The sequence below is a fragment of the Biomphalaria glabrata genome, chromosome 6 (genome assembly GCF_947242115.1).
Source record: "Biomphalaria glabrata chromosome 6, xgBioGlab47.1, whole genome shotgun sequence".
Classification (NCBI taxonomy): Eukaryota; Metazoa; Mollusca; class Gastropoda; family Planorbidae; genus Biomphalaria; species Biomphalaria glabrata.
Window position 1 is genome coordinate 4,884,327 of NC_074716.1, and position 14,538 is coordinate 4,898,864.

Here is a 14,538-nt window from a genome sequence, read left to right on the forward strand (position 1 = left end):
GGCTAGATTTCTTTAAAAAGTGATAGGTTCACTACTTGCAGGCTAGATTTCTTTGAGAAGTGATAGGTTCACTACTTGCAGGCTAGATTTCTTTAAGAAGTGATAGGTTCACTACTTGCAGGCTAGATTTCTTTAAGAAGTGATAGGTTCACTACTTGCAGGCTAGATTTCTTTAAAAAGAGATAGGTTCAATACTTATAGGCTAGATTTCTTAAAAAAATTGATAGGCTCACTACTTATAGGCTACATTTCTTTAAAAAGTGATAGGTTCACTACTTATAGGCTAGATTTCTTTAAGAAGTGATAGGCTCACTACTTATAGGCTACATTTCTTTAAGAAGTGATAGGTTCACTACTTATAGGCTACATTTCTTTAAGAAGTGATAGGCTCACTACTTATAGGCTACATTTCTTTAAGAAGTGATAGGTTCACTACTTATAGGCTACATTTCTTTAAGAAGTGATAGGCTCACTACTTATTGGCTACATTTCTTTAAGAAGTGATAGGCTCACTACTTATAGGCTACATTTCTTTAAGAAGTGATAGGCTCACTACTTATAGGCTACATTTCTTTAAGAAGTGATAGGCTCACTACTTTTTGGTAAGGTCAAGTTAATTCGTTTTCGTGGACAACGGCTCACAACGAAGATGTATGACCAGACCAACGACAGACGTTTTTTTTTTTTGTTCCATTTTACAGATAACCTTTACATCATCTGCCCTATAGACCATAAGGTCTGAAAGGGAAACTTTACTACTTTCCTTTTTTGCTATATCTATGAAAGACCCCAAGAACATCCTTAAAATACCAAGAAAGCAACAATAGATTGTTTAATTTGTCTCTACCACGAAGTCCCGGCCTATGGTCTGTAATAATACCAAGGCATTGTCTTTCCGTTGTTGTATGTGTTGATGCATGTGAACAGGCACTGACAGCAGACGTGATTGGGTGTGACTAGGCATCCCTTGCAGACGTCTATGAATTTACAATACTCTAAAATCTTTACAGCGTCCAGAGAGCTGTGTTTCTGAATGAACGTCACTATGTATTCACATTAACACGCCTCCATCTTTATACACGTGACCATGTCTGAACTAAATATTTTATAAAATTCTATTTTACAATATTTCATCCAGAAAAACGCAGACACGGCACGCAAATAGGTTATAAAAATAGTTTGGCTTAGGTCCAAGTACCTTGACCTTAGAAAAAAAAAAAAAGCAACAAGAAATACTCTAGCCTACTGAAGTTATCTTTGCGCATAGCTCCTTACTTCAATTACCTGATTGAAAGGGTTGAAACTCTGAGAGAGGGGAGACAACTGAAGGAAGAGGTAATGAGTGCAGTGTGGTGTGTGAGTGCCTGGTTCTCAATCACCCTGCTCCTCTTTCTCTCTCTCACTATCTTTCTTTCACTCTCTCCTTCTATCTTACCCTCTCTGATACTCTCTCGGTTCTCAAAGTTCCTTCCATATATTTTTTTGCGAAGCAAAGATTCTATGTATCGTGTGAAAAAGAATGTAATTATTTCTATAATATATATTAATGTATAAAAAAATTTAAAAGGCGAATCAATGTTGGAAGAAACCTCTCAGTAGGTCACCTAGGTTAAGGTGAAACAAGACCAGGTCTTTTGATTAAATGTACACTCATATACTAGGATAATGAAGATTACCTACATAGAAGGGTACAGTGGGCAGGTCAGAGAGAGATGTGTACAGTGGGCAGGTCAGAGAGAGATGTGTATAGTGGGCAGGTCAGAGAGAGATGTGTATAGTGGGCAGGTCAGAGAGAGAGATGTGTATAGTGGGCAGGTCAGAGAGAGATGTGTATAGTGGGCAGGTCAGAGAGAGATGTGTACTCACGAACTTTACACCTGTACACGATAAGATTTTTTTTTTAATTGTAAACTAAACCTGGAGATCAACAAGCATGTTGACCTTTAACCGCGCGGTACCAGCATTTAACAGGAAAATACAACTAAAAAGCTTGCCTGGAGATATTTAAAAAAAAAAAAAGGGGGGGGGAGTTTTTTGACGCGAAGACAATTACAAAATGTGACGAAAGTAAAGAGAAATAAAAGTATCGAGGTAGAATAAGAAGAAAATAAAAAACCAAAATGTTTAACTGAAAAAAAAATGGTGTCAGAAGTTCCACTTAAAAACAAATTTGGAAAAGTTACTCAGAAATGTGAAATTGACCTCTAAGTAAAACCTGTTGAATTCCAGTCCGCGGGCGTGTAATTAGTGAATGGGACTCAAACTTCGCAAGGATTTATATTTCATCTCAAGGTTAATGTATGTCATTCATTCCTGCATGTTCTTAATTACAGTCGTCAACAAATCACCCGGAAGTAGACAGCCCACAAAAATGACATTACAGAAGCTTTGTTACCTTTAATTTACCTCACAGTCCCTGCTATGACAAGCTAATACAATAATTAGCAATAGTATGAACTATTTTAAAATCATATCACACCTGCCTTTTATACTACATTTGTTTTGCCTACAACTTCAACTTATTCACATAGAAAAGGTATATCCTGATTTGAATAACTGGCAAACGCAGTCTTACACTTAATGTGAACTGCAATCATAGATTTGAAGACAACTTTGTAACAGGTAGGGTGGCCTCTGCATCTTTTGAAGAATGCATTTTGGATTAAATATAACGCTTTAAAATTTTGCTAAAATTGCTATTGTTTAAGTCCTCCCCTGGGTCAAGGGCCAAAACTATCCTCAGATAAAGTCAGACAACTCTAAGCAAGATAGAAAACGAGCCAAATAATCCGTGTCTTCACGTTGTGCTCAACTAAAGCGGCGTTAAGGACTGTAACATTGTACGGGTCTTTAGGACACAAGTGTACAGGTTCAAGGACACAAGTGTACAGGTTCAAGGACATAAGTGTACAGGTTCAAGGACACAAGTGTACAGGTTCAAGGGCATAAGTGTACAGGTTCAAGGGCATAAGTGTACAGGTTCAAGGTCATAAGTGCGCAGGGTCAGGGACATAAGTGCGCAGGGTCAAGGACATAAGTGCACAGGGTCAAGGACATAAGTGCACAGGGTCAAGGTTATAATTAGGGGGTCGAGTTAAGGTCCGGGAAAGCTGTCACTACTACAAGTTGGCTTTTAGTTGCTGGGTGTGGACGAAGTAAACATCTCTTTTCAAAGTTTGAGCCTCTCGTGATTGTTGGCGGAACAAAAAAAAAACACTAAAATTTAAAAAAAATTACACGTGTTTTAGTCAGTGCTGTGTTTAGACTTCAAAAAAAAAAAAAAAAACATATAAGAGATAACACTTTAATAAGTCCAGATATTATATGTCAGTGTTCAATATTTTTCGGTGTCTCTAGGCTTTTAGCTTGTGTTGTCAAGAGATAAATCCGGCTGGCTTTAGTTTCGAAAAAAAACATTGTCTCCCCTCCCCCCCCCCCCCCCCCAAGATTAATAATAATAATAATAATAAACAACGTTATAAACTCGAAGGTGAAACTAATCTTTTAGAACAGAGGATGACCAACACTCTTTCATTCAACCCGTGGAGTCCGATCGTCCCCCCCTGTATAGCTCATCACATTCAGTTTGGTCTCGTATAACACGAGTCATATTTCGAAAGGTTTTTATTTGTTGAAAGATTTTCTATCAGAGCGAACCAAAAAGAAAGAACTCAAAAAATGGGGGAAAAAAATAATTTCGGAATGAATTCATTGCAGTCTCAAGTGTCTTTGGAATATTTTAGCTGCCAACTAGAAGAAGTAGAGTTATCTTTCTGCATCGGGTCTTTGTCACTTCATTAATGAAACGTGTAGGCTTTCATGTATAAACTCGAGCTTTTTACAGTTCATTAACCTGAGCAATGAAATATATATATATTTAGCTGTGACCCAATCTGTGTTAGGACGTCTTGCCAAAGAAGAAAAAAAAAATGTATTTTAAAAGCGCAGAAACCAGAGATGTCACAAAAAATTACTTTCGAAGGGGGGGATTTTTTTTTTTATCAATAACGAGATAGAAAACTATATAGCAATAGTATTTCAATTTACATTTAATCAGAAGAAACTTTCGAGGGCGCATACACGATGAGGCAACCATTAAAACCGGCATTCCTTGTGGTCCTTACCTTACCCTAACAAACAGTAGTCTTTTTTTATGTGGTTTATTCAGGGCAAGAATACTTTTATGGAAATACACGTATCATTATGTATAGTGGATGGATGACTATAAAACTTGTGATATGTACCAAAATATGGTATGAGAAATCTGAATACCAGTGAAATTATGTCCTTTGTAAGTGTTTAATGCATTTCTTTAAATGTCCAGCTTGAGATCGCGTTGTTCAATTACTTTTTATGACTGAGTCGTCTGAAAGATTTAGAAGAGTTGCGTTTCCTTCTTTCCACAGTGACACGCCTCAAAACATTACACCATTTAAGCTTGACGCTAGTTTAGTTTATTTCCTTTTCAACAGGCCCTTGGAATAATTGGCTTGGACAGCCACGAACTCATCGTCATTCTGTGAGCCTGTTACCCGAGACCCGAACCACAGAGATAAGCCAGGTGGCTTTTTAGACTTGTGTTCTCAGCCCCCCCCCCCCCCAATCTCAACCTACCTTATCTTCAAGTCCAGCAGTTAGACACTTAGTTACACCAGAACAAGAGAATTATTTTATTTTTTTTACTTTTTGTTTTAACTTATGGTAAATACGCTTCTTAGAAAGTGCAGGTTTCCACACGAGAGACATAATGTTGGGATCAGATAGAAACAAAGTTCAACTAGTTTCACTGTTTTAACCGTCATCCTGCGACCAGTTCTGTTTTGTCACCGTCAACCTTCATGTTGAAGTCATACTATGGCTTAACAGTGCCGTTAGTCACTGCAGTTGTGACAGGGTGGTCCAAATGTGAAAGTGGACAGTAGGTGAAATTACCGTGAAATTAGGTTATGTATTGGTAATATTATATGTATCGGTTATATTACCGTTATATTATATGTATCGGTTATATTATATGTATCGGTTATATTATATGTATCGGTTATATTATATGTATCGGTTATATTATATGTATCGGTTATATTATATGTATTGGTAATAGTATGTGTATTAGTTATATTAGTGTTTCCCAAACTGCTGAATGAGTGCCCCGCCAACTACTGGAATAATTATCTAGTAGGCCAGCACGTGAATTCATCTCTCTAATAGTAAGCAAAGTGTTCCGCTAAATAGGCGAAGTGTTTGGTTTGGGAAAACATCTGGGAAACATTAAGTTAATATGTATCGGTTACATTATATGTAACGGTTATATAAAATATTCGGTTAAATTATAACACTTTTGTTCATTTCTACTTTTGTTATTTGTGCAAAATTATTGACAAAATTTTACTAAAAATATTGACATAGAATTTTTTTTTGTCACGTACTTTATATAAACCAGAATGGCAAATAATGCAAATACAGCTATAAAAAATGATCTTTATATGTTTAAATGAAAATAAATGATTATTTACATTCCACCTACTTGAGACCTTCGTGTATATTCTAGAAGTATTAACAACTTGAATAGTGTCAAAAGGATTTTCTTGCACCTTATTACAACAGGCAAAACCAAAAAAAAATATTAAAAAATATTCGTATTACAAGGAAGAAAATACACCATTTGGAGCCAATTAATTAGGACAGTACGACACACAAATGCATGATTACATTGCTGAGCCAGTGTCTCGCGCGGACTGAGAATCCCTGAGAGTTGAAGATAATCTGCAGCCCAAACAAGTTCGGATAACACAAAACATGCTTTCAATTGATTGCAGCCATTCTGGTGGGTAGTTTTGTATGTGTGCGAGTGTTGTGTGAGAATGTGAATGTTTGTGTGTGTGTTTCCGTGTTGTTATGTCTAACTACGCGTATGTTGACATATCAGCAAACATCCAGACCCAAACAACAAACATAACAACGCATCTTATCTTCCAGTGTACAAAACTTCTTTCATAAAAAACAAACACAAAGTGAACAGTAAACTAAAGTTTGTTTCGTAGATAATGTTTATCAGAGAAAATAGAATTTGTTTCAATTCATTTGATTGTCTGAACTAAGTGAACAAAGTGAACAAAGTGAACTAAGTGAACAAAGTGAACTAAGTGAATCGCCTTTGCGGTTATTCCCTTCTCCCCGGGCACTTGTGAAAAGACATTTTCTATATTATGTTGTTTTTCTATTCTATCTTTCAAACTGCAGAGTTCAGTTTAAAAAAATAAAGATATTTACTTGCTACAGTTATCGATGTGATAACTCGTACATATTTTGACGCAAGACTTAAACTTAACGCAATCTTTGGTTTTCCTATTCTAGACACCACTGTCTAATTGCATTAGGAAATTGGTCCTACTTGTTAAATGATGTCCTAACATTTGGGATATAAGAAAATTAAATGATAACAATGTAATAGTAATACAGTGTGTCTGTTTTCTCACTTTCATAACGTCATCTAGACCTCAAGTATATTACTGTAACGTAATATATACTGTATTGAGTCTATGGTAGTGGTTATAGCGCACACTCACTTTTATATACTGGTATAATAATTATAAACTAAAAGAGTGCGTACATTGTTCAGGTAAACTGAATATGGTTTGAACCCTGATTTTTACAAAGTTTATATCAACTCACTCTGTCTGGTAAAAAAGTTTGAACATGTTTTTTTCTCTCATTTCCCATTCGGATCAAGCTGAAATTGTGCATTATTATTCATATAGTCGATAACAATACAAGAATCAATCATTTTTTCTATTACTTGTTTTGCCTTACAAACGTCAGCCAATTGGATTGATCAGGAAACAAAGTTTACCATGACTGGTATAAAAAAAAAAAAAAAAAAAAAGCCCAATAAAGAGGCCTATAGCCCAAAAAAGAGGCAACGCCCAAAAAAGAGGCAAAGAAAAGAGGCAAAAGCCCAAGGATTCCTAGGATGTACTAAGCTAGACAACTGAAGTCAAAAGCTAAAAAGCTGAGGTTTCCTTAAAAAAAAAAAAAAAAAAAAAAAAATGACTGGTATAAAATAAAATGGGAAGGAGAATAATGACCACTGGTCATTTGACCCGAGGCGTTGAACTCTTAAACAGAGCCACCATTGTTACTTGTTCTATCGTTGTAAATACGAAGTCGTGTCTGCTACATTCCATATATGAGAAATATGTTGATCATGTGTAGCGTGTGTGTTCCTAGTTGTTCTCCCCAGCAGCAAACCATCCCATCCCATCCCAGCTGTATACAATGGAACTCTTCTCGTGAGTTTCTGGGAAGCAGATAACAAACAAGGAGGATTGGTCACGTGACAGTCTTGGTACTAAAAGGCCACATCGAGACAGTCTTTGTACCAAAAAGCCACATCGTGACAGTCTTTGTACCAAAAGGCCACATCGTGACAGTCTTGGTACCAAAAGGCCACATCGTGACAGTCTTTGTACCAAAAGGCCACATCGTGACAGTCTTGGTACCAAAAGGCCACATCGTGACAGTCTTGGTACCAAAAGGCCACATCGTGACAGTCTTTGTACCAAAAGGCCACATCGTGACAGTCTTGGTACCAAAAGGCCACATCGTGACAGTCTTTGTACCAAAAGGCCACATCGTGACAGTCTTGGTACCAAAAGGCCACATCGTGATAGTCTTTGTACCAAAAGGCCACATGGTGACAGTCTTGGTACCACAAGGCCACATCGTGAAAGTCTTTGTACAAAAGGCCACATGGTGACAATCTTTGTACCAACAAATGAGAATGATTTATTGAACTTACCCAATAAAAGTTCTCAATGAAAAGCTAACTTGAGACTTGACTTATTAAAAAAACGAGAAATAAAGTTTCATGAGGATTTGTTTTCGAATAAAAAATTATTTTTTTTAATTCAGTAGATTACATCGCCAAAACACACAAGACAAAACCGAAATATTAAGGTCAATAGTATTATAATTAATATAAGACAATTTTTATGGAGCTACGTTTATATATGTAATAAAGCTTATCCGAAATATGGTGTATATAATATGCATATCTATCTATCTCTATCTATTTTTCTATATAATCTTTATTATTCGGGTGAGGAAATTTGTTACACAATCGTGCACTACAAAAAAAACAAACAATACATAATTAGAGCCAACAATTTGTACGAACGCACACAAAAAAAGCTTCTCTCTAACATTCTCCTTAACATTACATGTGACATTTACAACTGTTGGTTCAACGATTTAATTGCCAAAGGAAGAAAAGAGTTCTTGTGTTTTTTTTTTTGTTTTTTTTTAATTCAGTGACTTATATCTTCTTGGTGATGGTCAAATGTTAAACTCATGAAGACGAGGCTGATTTTCTATGCTTAAAATTTGTATAACTTTCTTAGCAATTTTTTGTAATCGAATATATGTTCTGATTTATTGCCTATGATCTAACTAGTGAATTTGATAACATTTTTTTTATTTTTAATGTTCAGATTTCCATACCAAGCAGTGAAGTTGAAACTTAAAACACTGGTAAAACAGTGACAAGGCCTTTTCGCTAACACTAAAGGACAGACATTAATGGTCCACTGCATCAGTGGATTAAAGATTTCCTGATAGGGAGAAAACAAACTGTAATAATAAATGGCTCTAAATCAACACCGATAACAGTAAACTCAGGTGTACCTCAAGGAACTGTCTTAGGTCCACTACTATTTTTAATTTACATAAATGATTTACCAAATTGCATTAGTTCAGGAACAAAAGTCAGATTATTTGCAGACGATTGCATAATATATAGAACAATAAAAACAACACAAGACACAGATATTTTACAAAGAGAATTAGATGAATTACAGAAATGGGAATCAAATTGGAGCATGTCTTTCCACCCAGAAAAATGTCAGTTGTTAAGAGTAACAAAAAAACTAAAACAAATTAATTCCACTTATCTTATTCATGGCAAACCAGTAACACAGACTAAAAACGCAAAATACCTAGGTGTTATAATAAATGAAAAACTGTCATGGAATCCACATATTGATGAAACGACAAAAAAAAATCAAACAAAGCATTAGGATTTATTAAAAGAAATTTCTATAAATCAAATAAGAACATAAAACTAAAATGTTATTTAACCTTGGTTAGGCCAATAATAGAATATGCATCCTCCGTTTGGGACCCCTCAACTCAAGAAAACATTAAGAAACTGGAACAGACACAAAATAGAGCAGTGAGATTCATAACAAACGAATATTCACATTTGATTAGAGTAACACCTTTAGTAAAATCACTAAATTTAGAAAGCCTTCATGACAGAAGGCTCAAAAGTAAAGTAGCAATCATACATAAAACACTGAACCATAATCTTCAAATACAAAAACAAAATTTAATAAAATACTCTGAAAGACACAAAGATAAAGGCACATTCCTCATCCCATATGCTAGGACAAATTTGTACAAATACTCCTTCTTCCCTAGTGCTATTAGAGCATGGAATGGGTTGCCTGAGCTAGCCAGGAAAACCAGTGACTTGGCAGAATTTAAGTCATTGGTTAATATGCATGACTAAATGAATGACGCGTAGGACGTAAGCCTTCATCTTTGTTGCCTTTTTTTTTGAGGTTATGTAACCTGTGTCTTCAATAAAATTTAATTCATTGTCTAACACAGTTGCAAAGTACTTAAAGTTTTGAACTATGTCTACGCTCAACTCAGCAACTGAAACAATATCATTTTCTTTTCCTTTTGGAAGTCGATAATCATTTCTTTGTTTGATTGGTATTTTTTTTACATTTAATATTAACAAAATTCTCATTACAGTATATATATATATATATATATATTGTTATATTGTTATAATCCTGCCCTGTACATCGCTATTCTAAGTTCCAAGCTGTGCACTATTAGGAACTAAACTGGAAAGGAAGGTTGATATTAGAGAGAAAAAAACGGAATCTTGCCTTAGTCGACGAACTCAAGAGACTGTATTTAAAACAGACTTATTATGATCTTTGTTATGAGAAGTCCTTGTGAATAAAGACCTGCAGTTGCGGAGTTGCCTCCCTTATATTTATAACCCTTATATATATAAGTTAATTTTTATTGGTCCAATCAAATGGAAATTCAGTTTGACTACAATTGACAACCTCAGCGTAACTACTATACAATAACAGTATAGATGAAAATTACAAACAACATTCACACACGAAACACATACACACTCACAACCAGCGCTTTATGAATTAGACTTCTATGAACTTCTCGATGATGACAGATGATCTTGTAACACTCTGACCGAAAGTGGGATAAAGGAGTTTTAAAATCTTTCCATAACGAAGTAACATAACATACATGGTGTTGTTTTAGATAGGGCTGATAGAACTGGAATAAATTTCTAACGTAACCTAATGTAACCCTAACTGTAAGACTTTGATTATAGTGTTTTAGCTTGAACCCTCTGAAGCAACACCTCTGCAAAGAGTAAATAACTGATAAGCCAAGATGACCATCCACTCAAGATAAGTCTCTGTTGTTGGAGTCTTGAGGTTATCCTAACACAATAGCGTCCCCTTCCCCTCACCGACACGACTTAATGCACAGATCCACATAGAGAGGTACTAGTGAGAAGAACAAAACTGAGCTGAGACACGAGCGTTCGGAGGTTCTCACATTGTAACCGCTAAATGTACTTTCACAAAGGTTTCAGTAGACGTCAAGAGATAAATGTAAACTACGACCGCGAAGCGGACTTCAAAGCATCAGCCACCACAGCAAAGAACGTAGATTACAACCTTAACAACCACAGCAAAGAACGTAGATTACAACCTTAACAACCTCAGCAAAGAATGTAGTTTACAACCTTAACAATCACAGTAAAGAACGTAGATTACAACCTTAACAACCTCAGCAAAGAACGTAGATTACAACCTTAACAACTTCAGCAAAGAATGTAGTTTACAACCTTAACAATCACAGTAAAGAACGTAGATTACAACCTTAACAATCACAGTAAAGAACGTAGATTACAACATCAACAACCACAACTAAGAACGTAGATTACAACATCAACAACCTCAGCAAAGAACGTAGATTACAACATTAACAACCACAGCAAAGAACGTAGATTACAACATGAACAACCACAGCAAAGAACGTAGATTACAACATCAACAACCACAGCAAAGAACGTAGATTACAACATGAACAACCACAGCAAAGAACGTAGATTACATTACTTTGCTTCAGATTCAACGTGATTTTAAAAAAAAAGAATTTTGTGCCATTGTTCTGTTTCCTATATACTTGACTTTCTGATCGAAAGCGCTGAAACAAAACACTTGCACGGGAGTTGAAAAGATTAAACCTCCTCTGAATACCGAAACAAAATTCTCTGCATCTTCGTTTCTTTTTTATATCTATTTCATACAAAAACAGGCTCAGGCTAGCAAACACAACAAAATGTAAGTGTTGAAAAATGCATTATTTCAATACAACATTGATTAATGTTGGGAGCTACTATAGCAAAACGGTATTTCTTTGTACTATTGCTGACCATTGAAATTCAAAACATCATACGTAACAACAAGCCCAAAAGAAGTTCTAAGCAACAAAACAAAAATTTTGACATCTAGAAGAATTTGTTTTTTCCTTGCGAGTTTTTTTGAAATATCAATTTACCGACAAGTAGATTTAACTTACAGAGAAATCAATGCGACAAAGACGAACGGACCGGGGTTTCTCAGCTTTCAATGGTTTCTTGTCTAGACAGAGTGGTCAGCCTTTCTGTAGCAAACGTCTAAACCTCACAGCGTGTGTGTCCGTGTCTTTGCGAACGAAAACAAATAAGAAATCTAAATATCACTTTGATGACAAAGGCGATAAAAGTAACTTTACAGAAATCTAAATATCACTTTGATGACAAAGGTGATAGAAGTAACTTTACAGAAATCTAAATATCACTTTGATGACAAAAGGCGATAAAAGTAACTTTACAGAAATCTAAATATTACTTTGATGACAAAGGTGATAGAAGTAACTTTACAGAAATCTAAATATCACTTTGATGACAAAAGGCGATAAAAGTAACTTTACAGAAATCTAAATATCACTTTGATGACAAAGGTGATAGAAGTAACTTTACAGACAATCTAAATATCACTTTGATGACAAAGGTGATAGAAGTAACTTTACAGAAATCTAAATATCACTTTGATGACAAAGGTGATAGAAGTACCTTAGCATATTTGCGGCAGCATATAGACTTCAATAGGCCCTAAGTTATTAGAAATATGAGGTCCTTTTAGACTAGTAGAAGTCCAGATATCATGTCAGTGCTAAATATTGAATGGGGGCCCAAAGCTATAGGTATTTTACCTATAGCTGAATCCGGCCCTGTTTGCGGCAAAGGCAACATGACTTAAGACCTTCTTCCAGACATTTCCGAAAGAATCTTCCCAGACGATAGAATGTATTCAGACAAAAAAAAGACACACTCCCTCTTTTTTCTTGAATGACGTCACCAAGATTCCAGGCAAGTCCTGTTTGACATTCAGCTCGTGGCGGCAATGAATGAACCCACTCTCCTTGTGACGTCCATTGAACTTACTAAACACGTGTTGGGAGTACCTAGACTTGGTTTGATTGTAATTTGTGAAAAGGGGGGGGGGGTTTCACCTTTCACTAAGTGGACTGACTCTATGCAGGTGTTGCATAAACACTCCAAGTTTACGCATTAGCACTGCAATGTGCACTTAAAAACACTTCAGTTTTCACAAATGCACTTCTATGTGCATATCATCACTTTGATGAACATATTAGCACTCTGAAGTACATATTAGCACTTTGATGAACATATTAGCACTTTGAAGTACGTATTAGCACTTTGAAGTGCACAATAGCACATCGATGTGCCTATAAGCACTCTGATGTACGTATTAGCACTAGCACTAAGCTGTTCCTTATTAGCACATCGATGTACTATAATTAAAGTGTGACAGACCTGTGACGAACCTCTTCAGAAAGACAAGAAGAAGACATGTGTACACATTCCAGACCTAAAGTCTTGTTCTGCATATTGATGGAGATACTACATTGAATCACACTTCATTATACGTTCACATTATTACCAATCGAGGTCAAGGTTTCTCAACATGGGGATACCTGACCTGCCCGATCACCACACCTAAAGTTTGACTCTTATCACAATCCCTTCGTATGACTCAAATATGCATCTATTGTTTCTTTTACTACACCTTGAGGTGGTACTTTTGTTTACGTTTCAATGCAGAAGTCTCGAGTTTGAATCCACGATAGAATCTGTGTATCGTTAGCTCATAATCCGCGCTGGTCGTGCCGCTACCCCAAGGGATCTTGTTAGTATTAGACAAGCCTAGAGGCTAGTTAGCAGAATAGTACGCCCCCCTCACCTCCTATTCCCAAACCCATTGATCATCCCGCTTGAAGTGTTAATTGCGTATCTAATAGCACCAAGTAAGACTTACAGTTTGACTTGTATGTTACATTTTTTTGTTTGACTTTTACCTATACATTTATAATATAATGTGGGCTATTCCACTAGAGTGATTTAGATGAGCTGCTCTGATTATAAAAATTAATCTTACAAGATTTGTAAAGCAAAGAACTCGATTAATCATGTATAAGCATTTCATCAGGAGAGAGGAAAAAAACAGACTAGATCTATAGAAATGGTTGCCTGGTGTCTGATAAGCGCTCTGGAAAGTCATCTCGATGGTACTTGGTTCGAAACTGCTCGCTACCATCCCCCGCCCTCTTACGGAAGGTTCGGCTTAAGATGTTAATAATCTCAATTCTGAAGGAGTATCTGTAACATGCACATCTAAAACTAGTTTTAGACTAAAAAATAAAAATCTAAATCTAATTCGCTGCCAAATACAACAGTAAACATACCCATGTGTAAACTAGATCCAACGGAATCACGCTTGGAACTCAACATAATGTAGATACAGTGCAAACACTTGAAGCTATTTGAGTATTAATGTTTGCTGCTGAATTAGGCACGGTGAAAAAAAGATATTAACGTCCAGAATGAACGCACTATAATTGCATCCCTTTGGAGTTTTGACACAACACTTTAAAAGATCTAGATCTATTTGTTTTCAAGAAAAAGGAACACTTAACACGAGTCCTTGGTTTGTATGACTACACAGGCACTTGGGCTATCCAACAATAAAGGCATTCACGAACAAAAAAAATGTTTTCAAACGTGCTAAAAGCATGTGAGTGTGTATCCATGAGGCCGCACGTGTCAGACACAAAAAAAAACAACAACACATAACACCGGGGGGTGTGTAGAGTCTCACTAGACGAAACACGAAGCGAGGGCCGTTTCTATTTTGTGTAGTGATAGCACACAAGCGAAAGAAAGAGGAGAGGGCCAGGAAGAGAGAGAGAGAAAAAAGAAAAACAAAATTACACGCCGTGGGATGATGCTACAGTGCCAAGTTGGTGTGTGTGTGTGTGTGCCGTGGGATGATGCTACAGTGCCAAGTGTGTGTGTATGCC

The 14,538-nt window shown here is 36.1% G+C and overlaps 1 protein-coding gene across 16 annotated transcripts in view; it reads right to left on the minus strand.

Annotated features, from left to right (window-relative positions):
* Positions 1–14,538, minus strand: part of LOC106077258 (dystrophin-like) — a 331,854-nt gene that overhangs the window by 200,685 nt on the left and 116,631 nt on the right. Inside the window, exon 1 of one of the 16 annotated variants that reach the window (XM_056033075.1) lies at positions 13,924–14,357. The exons of the other annotated variants lie outside the window; for them this stretch is intronic. The gene's annotated coding sequence lies outside the window, so the exon portion shown is untranslated. Of the gene's footprint in view, positions 1–13,923; positions 14,358–14,538 lie in introns of those variants that run through there. 16 annotated transcript variants of the gene reach the window in all.